Genomic DNA, 17,776 nt, shown 5'->3' with positions numbered 1-17,776 from the left:
TACCTTTAAAACCAATAGACCTATAACTTTCCCCAATAACTGCTCTAAACATATTGGGTTGACCAAAAAGTTCATTTGTTGTTTTTCCATAAGATGGAAAGTAGCACTTAGTAGCACTTACTTGTCTCTAACTTGATTTGAAACAATTTTGTTAGATTGTATTATGACAGCTGTCATATCAGCATGCATTTAAAATAAAACATCAAAATTGGTGAAATTTTATGTAGCCATTTTAATATCAAAGATGGAACAAAAGTGACATTTTTGGCATATTATGCTTTATTATTTCAAGAAAGATAAAAATGCAACTGAAATGCAAAAAAAGATTAGTGCGGTGTATGGACAAGGTGCTGCGACTGATCAAACATGTCAAAAGTGGTTTGTGAAGTTTCATGCTGGAGATTCCCCACTGCACGATGCTCCACGGTCAGGGAGGCCAGTTGAAGTTGATAGCGATCAAACAGACATACTCAAAATATCCAAATCAATAAAGCTATCAGTTAAAATAAAAATGTGTCTTTTATTTTATGGAAAAATCCATACAGACTTTTTGGCCAGCCCAACATTACTTCATTCATTTATCCATTCATCCCAACCACTCACTTACTGAGCTTCTGCTGTGTGCCAGGCCCTGAGATAAGCAGCAAGCACTAGTGCCTAGCAGTTGAGTCACACAAGTACCAATACAGGAAACACTGTATATTAATATATTGTACAAATACATATAGTGAACAAGCTATGATTTTAGCAGAGGAATAAAGCAACTGGCTCCATCTGGAGTATCTTGAACTTCACAGGGGACATGCCTGAGCTGGGTTATATCACATTCAAATTTACTTAGTTTCTGTATGCAAAGGTAGTCAGATAAGGCCCTTGATGTCTAATTCATTTGTCCTGTGTTCATTCACATTGAAATATTAATATCATACAAATCCCATCTTTACCTTTTTATACTTATAAATTCCAAATCAAGTAAATTACAAAAAATGAAATTAAAACATTTGGCCTGGCCAGTGGCTTGGTGGGAACATTGTCCTGTACATCAAAGGACCGCAGGCTTGATTCCCAGTTGGGGCGTGTGCAAGAGGCAACCAACCCATGTTTCTATTTCACATTGATGTCTGGCCGTCTTGCTCTATCTCCTTTCCTCTCTCTCTAAAGTCAATAAACATATCCTCAGGTGAGGAATAAAAAAAAAAGAAACCTAGAAAAAAGATAGACTGTTAGCAGATCCTTAAGCTTCTGATCTTACTCCACCTTCAATAATTTAATTAGTTATATTAAATATTCAGTATTACAACTTATCGATGCTCTTAGCTTCAGAAGTCTTTATAAGTAGCATCTAGTTGAATAGGATTTTGATAAACTTGCACAGCTTACAAATATTTTGAGCATTTAATATAAATACAAAAATACTGAAATTCTTAAGATGAATTTTAATGTTTAAAATGATGCTAACAAGCTGTGAACATTTAATTTTTATTTATTATTATTGTTTTCTTAATCCTCACCCAAGGATATATTTATTGATTTGAGAGAGAGAGGAATGGGAGAGGCAGAGAGAGAGAAACATCAATCAGTTGCCCCTCGTACATGCTCTGACCCAGGATCCAACCCTCAACCTAGGCACATGCCCTGACTGGGAATTGAACCTGCAGTCTTTTGGTGTTGGGGATGATGCTCCAACCTACTGAACCACCTGAGCAGGTCAACATTTAGTTTTTAAATTGGGGTGGTGGTGGATGTAACTTAGAACTTTGTCTTCTGATTCTATTCTTTTACTAATGACTTCAATGAAGATCTTTCTTAATTCACCTTTTAGTTCCTGAATATCCCTTTTACATGTTATTTATTAGGTTAAAGGGGCTTCTCAACAAAACCCTGGAATAATCTGAGTTAATGATATTACATGTATAACATGTGATGGTTTGAATCTGCAGCAAAACATGACAGTGTTTCGAGCATATCATTGAGGCCGTGAACAATGGAATTAATAATACTACTACCACATACATTTTATTACATTTCATAGGTTGACTACATTTTCCCCACATCACATTCACTCATGTTTGTACAATAATTCTGTTAGATTTTGTCGTCTTGAAAAATCCCAATTACTGATACCTTGGCACGGCCTTTTGATTTCACATGGAATGTTCTTCCTCCATAAGAACATTCTCAACACTTCATTACTGTACTGGTTATGTTTTGTTTCTGAAGTTCCATTCACTGGACCTATAACATAGCCAGGCTCCTTGCCTATAAAGAATATCATCAAAAATGCCAGTATATAAGATCTAAATGTCTTCAAAACTAAGCAGAAAGGTTTTTGTCAAAACTGCAGTGTTTCTATCATAATCTTTATCTCTGTTACATAAAGAATTTTGCCATGTCTAATAATATCAAGAACACTAAATTTGGAGCCCAGAGGGTAGAATTCTCTCTCTTTTATGTGTGACACTGGACTGGGCATCAATCTCGCCGGACATCTGTTCACCTATTTCTCAAGAGAGGGGCTTGAGCTGAGTAATTTCTTGACTGGGCATCTCTAAAACCCCTGTGCACAGGGTGGCCACGCATCTGAAATGGTTTAAATGTCTTAAAGGTCTGAGATTGGCTTGAGTTCTCCCCCAAACAAACCTTGAGTGCTAGTGGTCTGTTTGGTAATTATCCCAGGAAACACAGAAGGAAAGTAGAATTGGTACTGGAAGGGAAAAGACAATGAGAAATATGCTATTAAGCTACTACAGTGAATACCTGGAGTGTCTCAGCGCCTGGATGCTGTGGGACATGATGTAGAACATGCTTACCTGCTCCCCAGAGTTATCTTATCTGAACGCATGGGGAGCCAAGGGCTACTGAGAGGAGAGGTGTTAACACCAGCACTTCAGCTTGCACCCAGAGGAAGTTCTTAAGCAATGAGGAGCTGTAAGCTGGGCCAATGTGCACTGAAATAGGCTGAAGGCATAAGTGGGCCTGCTATTCCCCTCTTCTTGTGCCCTTCTCCTGGACTCTCTAGCAGACTCACGGTCATCCTCTGGACTAAGTCAAATGTTACAACACCTGTATGCAGCTTCCCCTGACTCTCCAACTCTGTGAAGCACATCTTTCCATTACAGAGATTATCACATTGCATGTCCATCTCCTCATTAAACTGTAAGTTCTTTAGAGTTTACCTATATATATTTGATCAATGCTGTTGGATCAGCTTATGGTTCTTTTGCATAATTTTTATTTAACATTCACCAAGCTGCCTCTTCATTTCTCTAAAGAAACAGAGCATGCAGAAATTACTAGAGTTGCTTGTGCCAAATAACCATCCCTGTCTGTGACTCCTAAACTATTTAGACATCTAAATAGTGGGATAGTTTGTCTTGACATTTTAATTTTGCTGTCAAATTCATAACACCAAAAACTTGGTGAGCCATGGCATTTGAAAATTCATTCAGCTCCAGTAAACATACACCGGATTCCTAATATGATTAAGGTGCTATGCTACTTATGACTTTTCCATTATTCTACACACATACACACACACACACTATATATATATGTTATACACATATATAATTTAACCTAAGGTAAAAATCTAACATTTGAATTTTAGTTCTGAAATCAGATGATCAAAATCCATCAGCCACACTCATCTGAGCACATTAACTGTAACAAAGATAACATCCTCAGATTTAGTTCTCACTGATAACTTATAAAAAGAAGCTTATCTGGCAATTTATACGAAAGTTGTCTCTTCTGCCTATGCGAAGATGCATTTTTCATGCACTGTCAGATTCTGTTACTTTATATAAATACTACAGTCTTCACAGCAGTTTTATGTTTTCTGGCTGGTAGAACTTTGTCCTATTATCTATTACAGTACTTAATAGAGCTGCCTTTAAATATATATATACACACACATATGCACACACACATATATACACACACACATATATATACATATATACACACACACACACACATATATATATATATATATTTGTATTTGTTTAGTTTCAACAAAATATCCCTTCCTTTATGGTTACCCTATAGGAGAGAAAAAATACAAGAAAATGAATAGGTGAATAGGAAAGTTCTGAATTTTGTCATGGTCATGACTTCTAAGCTTGTTACCCAGGTTTGATTCTGTGTACCCAGCAGAAGCGGTACTTTCTGTTAATTTCCATCTCACCCAGTGCCGGCCCACTCAAAAACAAAACAAAAGCGTTTTCAACTCCTTTCATCCAGCCGTCTGCTCACAGACACCTGATCTGTGGCTGGTTCCGCCCACTCATCCATCTATTCTCATTCACCGTTTTTTAGTTATGAGTCCGTTTTTTTGCTGCTAACCTATACTTAATAATTGTTATGATATCATTTTTAAAAGATTTTATTTATTTATTTTTAGAGAAAGGGTAAGGGAAGGAGAAGAGAGGGAGAGAAACATCAATGTGTGGCTGCCTCTTGCATGCCCCCAACCAGGGGGGACCTGGCCCACAACCCAGGCTGTGCCTGGGAATTGAACCTGTGACCTTTGGTTTGCAGGCTGGTGCTTAATCCACTGGGCCACACCAGCCAGGGCCGTTATGATATCTTTAAAATAGGCAGAGCACAGTGATATTCTGGGACTTTTCTTAGAGGGTGTTAAGGTTTTACTTTTTATTTCTCCCCTCTGGGTCAATTAGATTTCTATGAGCTCCCTAGTGAGTTGGTCTAACACATTACAATAAGCTTTATTCTGGGTGTTATATATAAACCTTACTTGACATATCAGCAGGAGAAAGGAAGAGGAGCAAAAGTCAATCTAGACTGCTGATCATTTTGACACAGTTTAAACTGTTCCCTTTGGCAATAAAAAGTCTTTAGAGGAAAGAGAAAATAGTAAAGGAGCAATATGCTAAATAAAATAACTTAGTGAAAAAGAACCTCAATTACAATGTCAGTATTTTTGGTTAAACTACATTATATACTAAAAATAGCTTTGTAATAATTGATAAAGGAAGTAAGCCTCTGCACGTATATATCCATGACAACCCAGGTTTATATTTATAAGTTTCAAATAGCTATGTCACCAAAAAATGTAAATTATTTAAAAAGCTAGAATAGGATAAAATTGTTTCCATAAATAGCCATTAGTTTATAGTCTAGCAAAGAAACTTCACAGCAAATCACAAATTATGAAATGTTTTTAATATTCTTCTAAGAGAAACTAGAAAAAATTATTTCTTATCATAATTATAAATAAGAACAAAGAGTTAAGGGGGCACTTGCCCTTCAGACTGTTGTGAAGTCAAAAAGCATATAAAAATAAGAGGCCACGTACATGCTACCTTATATTCCAGATGGAGCTCCATTTGGAAGTGTGATAGGGTAATGTCCCTAGAGCTCAGACACAACAAAGGAGAATAACAATAGAAGAAAGAAGAAATGTGAACATTCAGGCAAGAGCTTCCACTACTTTTTCCTTTTTGCAAGAAGGGGTATTTAGATATGGAACTTTGAGAAGAGAGTCTGGAATACTCTGTAAGTGAGAAAGTAGAAAATACCAAGTCATTACATTGAGTTTACTCAGAGCACTCTGAAAGCCCCAGTAAGCTCTGATGGAGCCTGGAGGTGCCCTGTAGAAATAATTTCAACTTCTCAGAAGAGAAAATATAGATAATATGAAGAATGGACCAAATAGGCTTTCCAAAGTCTATTTTCTTAGGTAGAATCCTATAGGAGACCGTTCTGCATGGCGTGGGCCCAGCTCCCACTTGGAAAGGCCAGTGGAAAGTGAGGTACGGCATACAGGACCACGTCTACAGATAGGTTCTCCCCTGGGGAATCAGGCCTGCATTGTACCTAGGCCACTTTGAGACTTGCTTTTTGCTAAAACTCCCTCACCCTGAATTGAGGCAGCAAATGTTTACTGCATATCTTTAAAGTAACTTCCTAAAATCTATGCTAAACCTTCCAAGGACAAGTATAACCAGTTCAACCACTTTTCTCTTTACATTTGTAAATATCCTTCCTTTTTGATGTAATTAGCACCATCCTTTCCTTTGTTTTCTGTAAAAGGTAACCACCTAAAGTGAACCTGTGCACCTGTGCATATTAAATGAGGACCATCCTCAAAGTAATGTGCCCAGAAAAGCAATAAAAGCCTGTCAAGGCAAGGGTGGGGCACTCTCCTCTTGACAGAGTGGCCGTGCTCTCCTTTTTCCTCCACGGGACTTGGTAGTCTGCGTGAATTTGTCTCATCTCAGTCACAGTGCCACAGACACTGGGGGCTGGCGTCCACATCATAATCCTAATTTTTCTTTTGTATAATCAAAAAAGAAAAGTGTACTACTGCTAATATAGCATTATAGTCATATGCACAGAAAAAAAAAAGCATTGCAAGAAGCTTGTCTTAAAATGTGAAATTTAATTTTCAGGTTAATATTTTCCAATGGAAAATATTCTAAATATTTCTAAAATATTCCTAAAATTTTCTTTTAACGAAGGAAATTCTTACAAACTAATTAGAATGTAATATGAGAAAAAAAATCCGAAAGTACAAAACTAAACCTTTTAATTCCCCCTCATTACTAAATTATATTTTCAGCTCATCAAGTTTGGTGGAAAATTCCAAAGAACTAAGAAAACTCTGCCCCTTAACAGGCTGTTTCACGAAGACGTATGAGGTGGAGTCTGATGTTTTCCTTGAGCTAAGTTAAGTGCACGTTCACTCTTTTAGGCACATGTCTGCTATTTAGGTCAATTCTTCACGTTCGCACAAAAGTTAACTAGTAAATTCTTCTTATATTTGTCTCTTTGGCAGAGTAAGAGAAAATGTTACCAAATCATATTTCATTTTCTAAACGTGTCCTCAGGTGTGTTTTCATTTTTCCCCAAGCTTTATTGAGAAATAATTGACGTATGACATTGCATAAGTTTAAGGTGTACAACGTGATGACCTGCTGTATGTATATACTGCAAAATGATTACCACGGTAAGGTTAGTTAGCACATCAATCACCTCCTACGATTGCTGTATTTCTTGTACTGAGAATATTTAAGATCTATTCTCTCACCACCTTTCAAGTGTACAATATAGTTGACTATACATGCTGTACATTAGATCCCCAGCACCTTCTCATAACTGGAGTTTGTACCCTTTGACCATATCGTCCCGTGTCCCCCATGCCCAAGCCAAGTCCCTGGCAATTAGCATTCTACCCTGCCTCTCTGAGTTTATTTTAGATACTTCATAGCAATGGAATTATGCAGTATGTGTTCTTCTGTGACTGGCTTAGTTCACTTAGCATAAAGTCTTCAAGGTTTATCCATGTTTTTGCCTATTGCATGATTTACTGTTGTTAAGGGTGAATAATATTCCACTGTATTTTTAGGTAGGAGTTAGAAAATTAGGAAGGCAGAGGGAGAGTGGAAGGGGATCCATTGTTCTTAACAGAAAAGTAGCCCCAAATAATTTTGACTAACTGCTCTGGTTATGTAACTGTTTCACACCATGACCAGATGCTGCCTGGAGTGGGAGATAAAGACCTGGGGAATAGACCCCTACACACGCCTGTGTTGAGGTGTTCAGGTCCTTCATGGGAAAGCATGCACGGTTAGCGCCACATTATCTGCTAATCACCATGTAACTCCCATTCTCTAATGTCATACTAACCCTCACCTCACCCCACAAATTATGTAAATCCTCAGGACAAGGCCCCTACGCTTCTCTCGCCACCCTCAGCAAGGCCTGTTCTCTTCCTTAAGAATATACTGATGGACTCTGCTTGCACACTGCTCGACTTGCAGATCTGCGATTCCTCACTGTGTTGGCAAGAACAGAGTCTGCAACAGCATTTCACATATACCACGTTTTCTTTATTCATTCATCCTTTGATGCACATTTCCACTTCTTGACTATTGGAAATAGCACTACAATAAATATTCAAGTTCTCTTTCGGATCCCAATTTCCATTCTCTTGGATAAATATCCAGAAGTATAATTGCCAGATCATATGGTAGTTGTATTTTTAATTTTTTGAGGACTTTCCATAGTGATTCCCATAATGCCTGCACCATTTTCATGTCCACCAAGCACACAAGGGTTCCAATTTCTCCACATCCTCACCAACACTTACTATCTTTTTTTAAAAAATTAATCTTCCTAATAGGTATGAGGTGATATCTCATTGGAGTTTTGATTTGCATTTCCCTGATGATTAGTGATGTTGAACACTTTTTTCACATACTTGTTGGCTAGTTGTTTGTCTTCTCTGGAGAAATGTCTGTCGATTCTTTAGCCTATTTTTTGAGTTATGAGTTTTGTTTTGTTTTGTTTTCTATTGAGTTGTAGGAGTTCCCTTATAAGTAATATGTTCCTCTTAGAGCTCAGTTATGCTCCAGGGTAAACCTTAAATAGCAATAGGGGAGATTGGTTGTTTTGCCTTGACCTGTATGTATTCTTCTTCCTCATTCTTCTGGAAACAAAACCATTCTTCCTTAAGGGCAACCAATTCTACGTTTCCTGTCTGACTGTTCTCACACCAACTACATGACTCAGATGTGCGCTCCAGACTCTGCCCACAGTGATTGGTTCTGCAATAAACATGTGACCCAAAATAAGCCAACCAGAGTTCCTTTGAACTTTTCTTCTAAATCTATAGGAAGATGCTATTATCTGCTGAGTTAACTAAATGGTAAGATGTATGTCTGGGGCCCCTGAATGTTATCTTGTTACTCCATGAGAACAATTTTGCATGAGAACAAAGCTCAGTAGGAGCAAGCAAAACTGGAAGACAGAGAGAAACACGACAACATTGCTTGAGCCCCCAAATCTAGCCTATCCAAACTCAGTAACACCAACTTGGATTTCCCAGTCTGGAAGCCAAATATTCCCTGTTTTGCGTAAGCTAGTCTGAGTAGGGTTTTGTCACTTGCAAACTACTAAGGGTACAATATTTTTAACAAGGAGATAGCTCCATGGATTTCTTGTTTAATATTAAATACAGCTTAAAACCAATAAATTCCTTAAAGAATTTTTCTTTCAAAATATTGTGTTACAGATGAAATTTTCCTTTGCCCACTCCAACAGCCACCACATTTATTATCATTTTAGTTTGTATCATCAGAATTACTTTTTCTTCATGTTTACAAAAGAATATAGAAAGAGGGCTAAATATGTGTATGCAAATGAATAGACAGCCTCTTGTACATAGATGTAAAAATAACAAATGACTGAATATCTGGATAAATGAATAGACAGTTATTTTATATGCTTTAAAATAGCTGAATCACCTTGTGTGTGGTTGTATGTTTTGCATCTCGCTCCACTTGCTTATCAATATGTTGTAGTGCTCCTTAAAGTATCAGAATATTGATCTATCTTTTTAAAAATTCTCAATGGCTCCACTGAGGTGAATGTATTATCATCTGTATATTTCCTTATTAGTAGACATTTGTACTTTTTCCTTTATAATTACACACAATGATACAATAAACATCCAACTTCAGGTCTTTCAAAGTCAGCATTGACTTTATACACCTTAGGTAGTAATATTGGATGTAGGAAATAAAGCAACATCCATGTCCTTGGACACTTGAAAAAGCATGTTTTTTCCTAAGATCACAACAGCTGGTAGTAACCTTGCATAGTTAAAATTTACTAATATTCCCTCATTGAACAAACATTTGTTAAATTACTATCTCATGCAAGGCACTGTCCCTAATGCTCAGACTTAAAAGTCGAGAGAACTTGCTTCCTATCTCTAAGGAGTTTACAATTTATTAACAATAATTCTGAGAGGAATATATACCATATACACATTAATATGTGCAAAGCATTTTGCTAAGTCCTTTACCTGTATTCCCTCATTTAGTCCTTTTAAAAATAATCTTTTACTTTTCAGTGACAGTTGACGTCCATTATTACATTTAGTCTTCAGAGGGTTCTTCGCATCATTCTTGTTTTACAGATCAAATCAAGAGGCTCATGTCACACAGTTAACAAGCTCAGAGACACGATATGACTCTAATCTCTCTGTCTACAAACCCCAGATTTATAAGTGGATGATCACCTGCATCTGCAATAAATACAAATATTTAATTTTGTTTGTATCGGGTGACAAACGGGTTAGAAGGAAAGGGATAGAGGGAGGGGCATGCCACAGGCCTGAAAAGGGAATGGGAAGACACAGACTTTGAGAAAAGGCAGTTGGATGCTTAAGAAGCCCTAAGGTTAGGAAATGCCAAACACAATTCCCATTCAGTTCTGGGTACTTCCCAAAATTCCCATGGATTTGGTCTCTGCTTTCATTGATTTTTTGGAATGTATGAGTGGTAACTTATTCACTTGTATTTCCTTAACTCACAATACTCAATGTGTGTATATTACATGAAATGAAGAATTAAAACATGTAACATACATCTAGCTATATCTTAGGAAAAAGAGCCTGGAAATGACTGTATGGTTTCATAAGATATTGAAAGGCATGGGTTAATGTGCTCCTGTTTTAAAATCTCTGTGTGTTAAAAATAGACCTTGGAAACTTTAGAACAAAAATGCCATACAGGAACTATCTAAAATATAACTGTACCATAATTGAGATAACTGTATCTCTTTTTTATTAAACCAAAATACACATACTTATCATTTAAACACTCTCCCACCCCAGCCCCACCAACACACCCAGGGCAATAAAATTTACACTGTCTGGGAAAAGGTTCATGGAAACCAATTCAACTTCCCTTCCTCATAAGGGAACTCTGTCCCAGAGCTTCTCTAAAGTCCTATGCACACACTTGACAGAAACCCTCAAGAGATCTGGGTTGCATACTCAGTGATTGCTTTAAACCCACTTCCAGTGTGAATGGAAATCAGGTTTAAAAAGTTCTTTAGAACTCGGTCTGTTTCAAGGGCTCTAATCACATAACAGACTCAAAAAATAACTTTACTTGTGGCCAACCCCACTGATTCTGGGTCGCTCGGACAGAAAATACTGCCTCTGGACAAAGGTCGGTGCACAACTCATATCTCAGACCTGCTGGAAACAGCAGCAACACTATAAACAGGGGCCTCACAAGTGGCACTAATTATGTGACATTTTCTGACCAACATTCCATTTTCCAGGGGTCTAGAAATATACTCTCTCCCCTCTCTACCTTGACAAAGGTCTGTCCAGCTCATCAAGGAGCCTGCCTTGAAATATCCACCCAAAAAGATTCCCTCATTTTGTACTTAATTACTGATTCTTAAATGGGGATGACAAGGAGTGGTAGAAGAGAATTGTCTTAAATTTTAAATTCTTCTGAAGTGATTATGACATACTTGTTCTTCCATTCAAAAACTATTAGAGGCAGAAGTACCACATTTTTCTTGACTCCTTAGGAAATGAAAAATTTTACAGAATAATTTTTTTAATCAGCTAAAATTACCAGGCAATATTTAAAATATTACAATGTTTCTTTAATTACTAGAATATTTACAGTGCTCACTTTGGCAGCACATATACTAAAATTAGAATATTTCTAAGAAATTATACCTTTGCTCAAATTTTTATAAATAATATTAAGAGTAATTTGCATTTTTCTTAACACCCTGGGTAATAGTAATATATACCTTTACTGTGTGATATGCTACAATAATGCTTTCAGATACAATGAAAGCATTGGTGTACCGGATGTTTTTTAGAAGTGCTTTGCTGTTATGGGATATATATTAAATTCATATGTTTTGAGGGTTTTTTGAGGGGTGATAATTTTATTATTTTTTACTATAAATAGTTTCTTATAATTCAGTTACAGTTGACATACAATATTATATTAGTTTTAGGTGTACAACCCAGTGATTAGACATTATATATCCTACTAAGTTTTCCTCTATTTTTCTTCTATCAACTGGTCACAGAATTCTCCAGAGCAGAATATGTAACTAGCACATGGCAGAGTGATGCCTAGGAAGATACTAGGAAAAGCATGGACCAAGAATATTATACCCAGCTGAGCAACCATTTGAGTAGAAATGCCACAGAAAAGAATATATGAATATATAAGAATTCAGAGAATAGTGTTCCAAGAAAGCTTTCATGAAATAGTTTTTTAAATTTCTTGAAAGGAAATTTTAGAAGATAAATTTCAGCAGAAGACAAGAACAATGGAATAAGAATAGCAGATGGCAGAGACTATTGAACCTGTCTAATGCTAGGGTAAAGAAAAAAAATCAAGCATGTTGATTATGGTAATAGAATTATAAAATGCAGAAATAATATAATCACAAAACTTGAATAAAGAAGGAGGTGGTAGTAGATATATGCTCATTTTTCTCTTTTTAGAGTTGGGAATTTGAAAGGTGTCACATATACCTCAACATAAGTAGTGGTATATGTAAGGACATAAATAAAAATATCAGGACTAATAAAAATGTGATAAACCAAAAGTGTGAAGGAAAAGCTAGGGAGGAAAGCAAGTGAGATGGAGTGACAGAATACTAAATCAGACACCACATTTGGAGGAAAGCTGATAAATTTTATCTAAATAAATAGGAATACACACAAAATATGACAGAATTAGGCCTAACAAATCAGTCTTATAAATAACCATTTTAAAAATACCATTATCTATTGATAGAAAGACATTCTTAAAAGAAACCATAGCTATATGTAGTACATAAGAGATGAACTTAAAGTGATTAAGAGTGGTAAAAATAAAAAATAAAGGTAAATAAAGGTATTCCAGGAAACGAAAATGGAGTTTAAGGGTTATGAACGTAACATGAAGCAAGATTATGTTTGGGGCCATGAACATTCAACCAAAACAAAGACATTCAGTGATGATTAAGAGTTTACCCCACTAATGATTCAACAGTTATGATATGTGTAAATAAAATAATATAGCATTAAATTTATAAAGCAAAAACTACAGGAAACATAAGGAGATGTAAATGAAGTTGCATCAGTCATAGAGATTTTAATTCCTCTTTCCCAGCTCACAAGAGAGCAAGTGGACCAGAAATAATAAAGGCCATCTTAGACCTAAATAATAAAACTAACAAGGTAATTAATATAAATTTCTATGTCCTGTAAACCAAGACAATAACTTCTTTTGAAGGAATGATGAATTAACCATGTATTGGACCATATAGAAAACTTCAGTAAGTCTCCCCAATATATATTCAGTACAGATACATGTGATTTAGAGGAAGTGAATATAAAATTACAGAATATATAGAAAATACAGATAATGAAAACTACCTTAGAAAAAATAATAGCTAAAGCAAGATTTAAGAGAAAATTTGCAGTCTTAGCTATAAAATAGTGAAAATGAAAATTACTGAATAATTATACAACCTTATACAAGAACTTTGAAAAAGAGAAAAATGAAACTAAGCAATGCAAAGTGAAAGAAATAGTAAAGAAAAATGAAAAGCAAATAACTGAATACAGAAATGTTGCAGGATCAATTTTAAAAATACAAGAGATGGATTATGGATTTTTTTAATACAACAGAATAACCAACAAACAACCAAGAAAGCAGGCACATATACAAGGTTGAAAGGAGAAATAATCTCAAGAAACAAGGGAATGAAATAAGAGATGGCTATTTTTCTCCGTAATTTGAAAATAAATTTGAAAATCCATGTGAAATGTATGGTTGGCTAGAAAATACAATGCGTACAAACCGAGCTAGAGTAAGGAAGCAATGAAGAGGCAGAGCCCAGAGGAGTTTAAGGCAGTGGAAACATTCTGCATAGTACCATGATAATGGATATGGGTCATTACGCATTTCTCCAAACCCACGAAAAACCAGTAACAAAAGCCAACCCTAAGGTAAACTGTGGACTTTGGGTGATAACGATGTGTCAATGTAGGATCATCATTGTTTTTAAAAAATAAAATAAGTAAATTAAAAAAAAAGAAAAGAAGCACCATTCTGGTCAATATGTTGATAACGGGGGAGGCAATCTCTATTCCTCCCTTGAAATTTCATTGTAAACCTAAAACGAGCCAGAAGAAAAAATGTCTTTAGTACTAAAAACTGACCTTGATAAGCAGAATATATAAACATCAAACCGGTGAGAATAAAATAGAGGAAACACTAGAAGAGTCATTGTCCTCACCTTTTCATATACTTTGGAAAAAGCACTAGTCTTAAGTAATTATCAGGTTACAGCATTTTGTAAGGAGTAAATAAATCCAATATTGTTTTAAATTTGAAAGTGCAGGTACCTCCAATACTATTAATACTATTCTACAACATAGAAAAAAGAAAATCTTTCATATATTTGTATGAATCAGTGTAACACAGAATTTGATGAAATGGCCTCCCACTGAAATGACATATATTGGGTTGGCCAAAAAGTCTGTTACGTTTTTTCTGCATGATGGCTCTAGTAGTGCTTAGTTTTCAGTGTATTATGCTTTATTATTTCAAGAAAGGTAAAAACACAACTGAAGTGAAAAAAATAGATTTGTGCAGTGTATAGAAAAGATGCTGTGACTGATTGAGTGTGTCAAAAATGGTTTGTGAGGTTCCTTAGTACTACTGACATTTTGGCCAAATCATTCTTTGCTTTGCACTGTCTTATGCTTTGGAAGATGTTTAGCAGCACCCCTGGCCTCAATATAGCAGGAGATAGCTGACATACTCAAAACATCAAATCAGTAAAGTTATTACTGAAAATGAAAAATGTGTCTTTTATTTTATGGAATAAAGGTAACAGACTTTTTGGCCAACCCAGTAAATAGCACTTAAGAAAACTGATGCACAAATCTTAAATACAATTCCAATATATTTTTAGACCTATATCAAGCTGTTTATTTAATTCATATGGAAAAAGAAATGTGCACAAAAAATTTTTTTAGAAAAAAATTCTGAAGAAGAAGAAGGGGTAGAGTGAAAATTAGTTTTATTGTAAGTCTACTGCTATTATTAAAATATTGTGGCTCTGATGCATAGCAGATCAAAGGAAAAGATTAGAGTCTAGACATAAATCCAAATAACATATGAGACTTAGTTTATGATATAAGTGGCATGATGAATCAGCAGGAGAACTAGATTAAATGTTGTTGAGAAAACTGGGAAGCCATCAGGAAAAACAGGTTGGGTATGTATCTCATATTAATTAATTCTAGATAAAACCACTGGAAACAAATAAGAATTAGAGAGAGAGAGAGAGAGAGAGAGAGAGAGAGAAACTGTGATGAGAAGTCATAAAATAAAAGATTCATAAACTGAAAAGGTAAAAAAAAAAACCCTAAATTTCCTTCATGGCAAACATATCACTAAAAACAAATAAGGAAAAATATTTGAAAATCTTACTAAAAATCATAGATTTTCCAATATGGAAAGAGTTTCAACAAATCAGAAATGACCAACTATCCAAGATAAGAATGGACAGAACAGAGAGAATTCATAGAAAATAAAATATAAATAATCTCAAATGCTTGGGAGGGGGATAATGGGGCAAAGAAGGGGACAGGGAAAGCAAAGCAACACAAATAGAGGACTCGTGGGCACGGACAATAGGGGGCATTGACTGGGGGTGGGGTGAGGTGGGGCAGAGAAGGGCAATGGGGGAAAAGGTGGGACAACTGTAACTGAATGACAATAGAAAAAATGAAAAAAGGTATATAGATACCATCTTTCATCTATCAGATTGGTAAAGATCTAAAAGCTTGATGTATGTATGTAAAGAATGATCTATCTTCTCACACTCCTGGCCAAAGTATAAATAAATGCAACCTATCTGAAGGGCAATTTGGCCATATTTATCAAAAATAAAGGACCCCAGTACCCAGCATTTTCCCTGCTAGAAAGTTATCTGCAGAGTAGTCACCCACGAACTCAATGTCACACGCGCCCCGATAGTCCACGCGTCATTGTTCATAGCAGCAAAAGTGTGAAAACACATAATCACTCTCACATGGATGAAAACTTATCTACATGATGTAAATCTAAATAAAAGGATATTTAGCAGCGATTTAAAAAGCGAGGAAATTCTATATGTACTAATATGGAATGAGCTCCATGTGATAAAAGCAAGGAGGACAACAGTGAGTATTTCATGTTTCCATTATTGTAAAAACATTTTTCAGGCTTTCATGAGAATGTTCTGTTTTTTTTACTTCAACTATCTGCCGTCAACAAGTGAAAAATGTACGTTATAAAAACCATACTATGATATATCTACCTCTCTTTCAGAAGAGGTGTAAGAACCATGACTTGTAACCAATTCAAATGTCATAGCTGATTTTATGATAATGAGGGTTTTTAAATCGGAACATATGTTATAAATAACCAGGAGTGTATGTCCTTAATCACATATAAAACTGTGAACTCCTTGTTAATAAGAATTTTATCACCTTCAACTTGCTCTGCTATAAACTGCAAGAGAAATGATTCTGAGATTTACTGCACAGCAACTTGGAGATTTATTTTTCAAGTCAAGGCCACTGCTAAAAGCCAAGTCACTTTAGAAGGCATTATGTTGTGCATTCTCAAGAAAGGTGCTCAATGTTGATTGCTTAGTACCTTGCTTCTCAGGGCTTACTGAGTATTTCTTTACAATTACTGTTGTCCTTATATGAATAAATCATTCTTATTAACAGGTGTCAATGTCAAAGAAATCTTTACATGGGAGAGCAGATACAGCTTTGAGCAAAATAAAAGTTTCTATTTTTCCATTTCATTGGATCATTTATGTCCAATGAAAATAATATAAATACAGGAGAATTTTAATTTATGAATTTCAACCCATTAAAGTCTACCTTGGAGATATTGCAGGTTCCATTACCGATGACCACTATAAAGTGAGCATTGCTGTGAAGATGGTAGTAGCTTTTCTGCTGGTGGAGGGTTTCTCCTTCAGTTTGTAAAAAGTGCAACCCGCGTGAAATGCAGTAAAGCAAAGTGCAATAAAAGGAGGCATGCTGCATATTTCCAATGAACTGAAATACAGAGAGACCCAGGGGAGGATGATACATAGATACACTAAAGTTTGCCCTCACGTTGAGTGACTGACTCAGCCCTGGCTCTTTCTGGCCTTATCGCTTTCCCAGAAGGTTGACACCACCAAGGATTAAAATCAATATTCAGCTGTCCTTTATTAGCTCATTACCATATCAGGGCAGAGATGTGAATGGTCAAAATGATAACAAGATCCCCAACAAAGTAACTTTTGGATGACTATGTACATAAAGAGGGCCTCCTCCATATCAAGCATGGTACCAGGCAGACTCAAAGGCAAAACCAACTGTGGCCTTAGCCTGAAGAAACAAAGCCTAATAGAAGAGACAGCAGGTCGGTGGGGATGGGGGGGGGCAGCATAATATTAAACATAGAGAACTGAGAAAGAGCCCCTCATCGTCACCATAGCCAAAGACTACCATTTTTACCCCCTATCTCACAGAATCTGATAACAGCCCTGTGAGGTTGGCAGGCTCAGAGAGGTCACTGGCCATACTGAGCCCAGGGAAAGTAGGACCATCAGCTGATCTCCGTACTGCAAGTATAACAATGCTTGACACATGGTGGCCTCCTATTTTAATTACTCTTTCTTGCTAATTAGGTGCTAAGCTTAGCATTTATGCTGTCAATATGTAAACGCTACACTATTTTAAACTGTGCCATTAAAATTTTATTTTAAAAAAAATGCTTGTACTCCCTTGGGAACACACCCTTGTTCACTTCTGTACTTTTACCTCAGGGCAATTCTGCAGCTGAGCTAAAGGATGGGCAGGGATGCCCTGCCACGTGCTCTAGGGCCCCGGTCGTAAGTAGTGGAGTAAGACTTGCAGCCAGGCTAACCT

This window comes from Desmodus rotundus, chromosome 1 (assembly GCF_022682495.2).
Source record: "Desmodus rotundus isolate HL8 chromosome 1, HLdesRot8A.1, whole genome shotgun sequence".
NCBI lineage: Eukaryota > Metazoa > Chordata > Mammalia > Chiroptera > Phyllostomidae > Desmodus > Desmodus rotundus.
Note: the sequence above shows the minus strand (reverse complement) of the source record.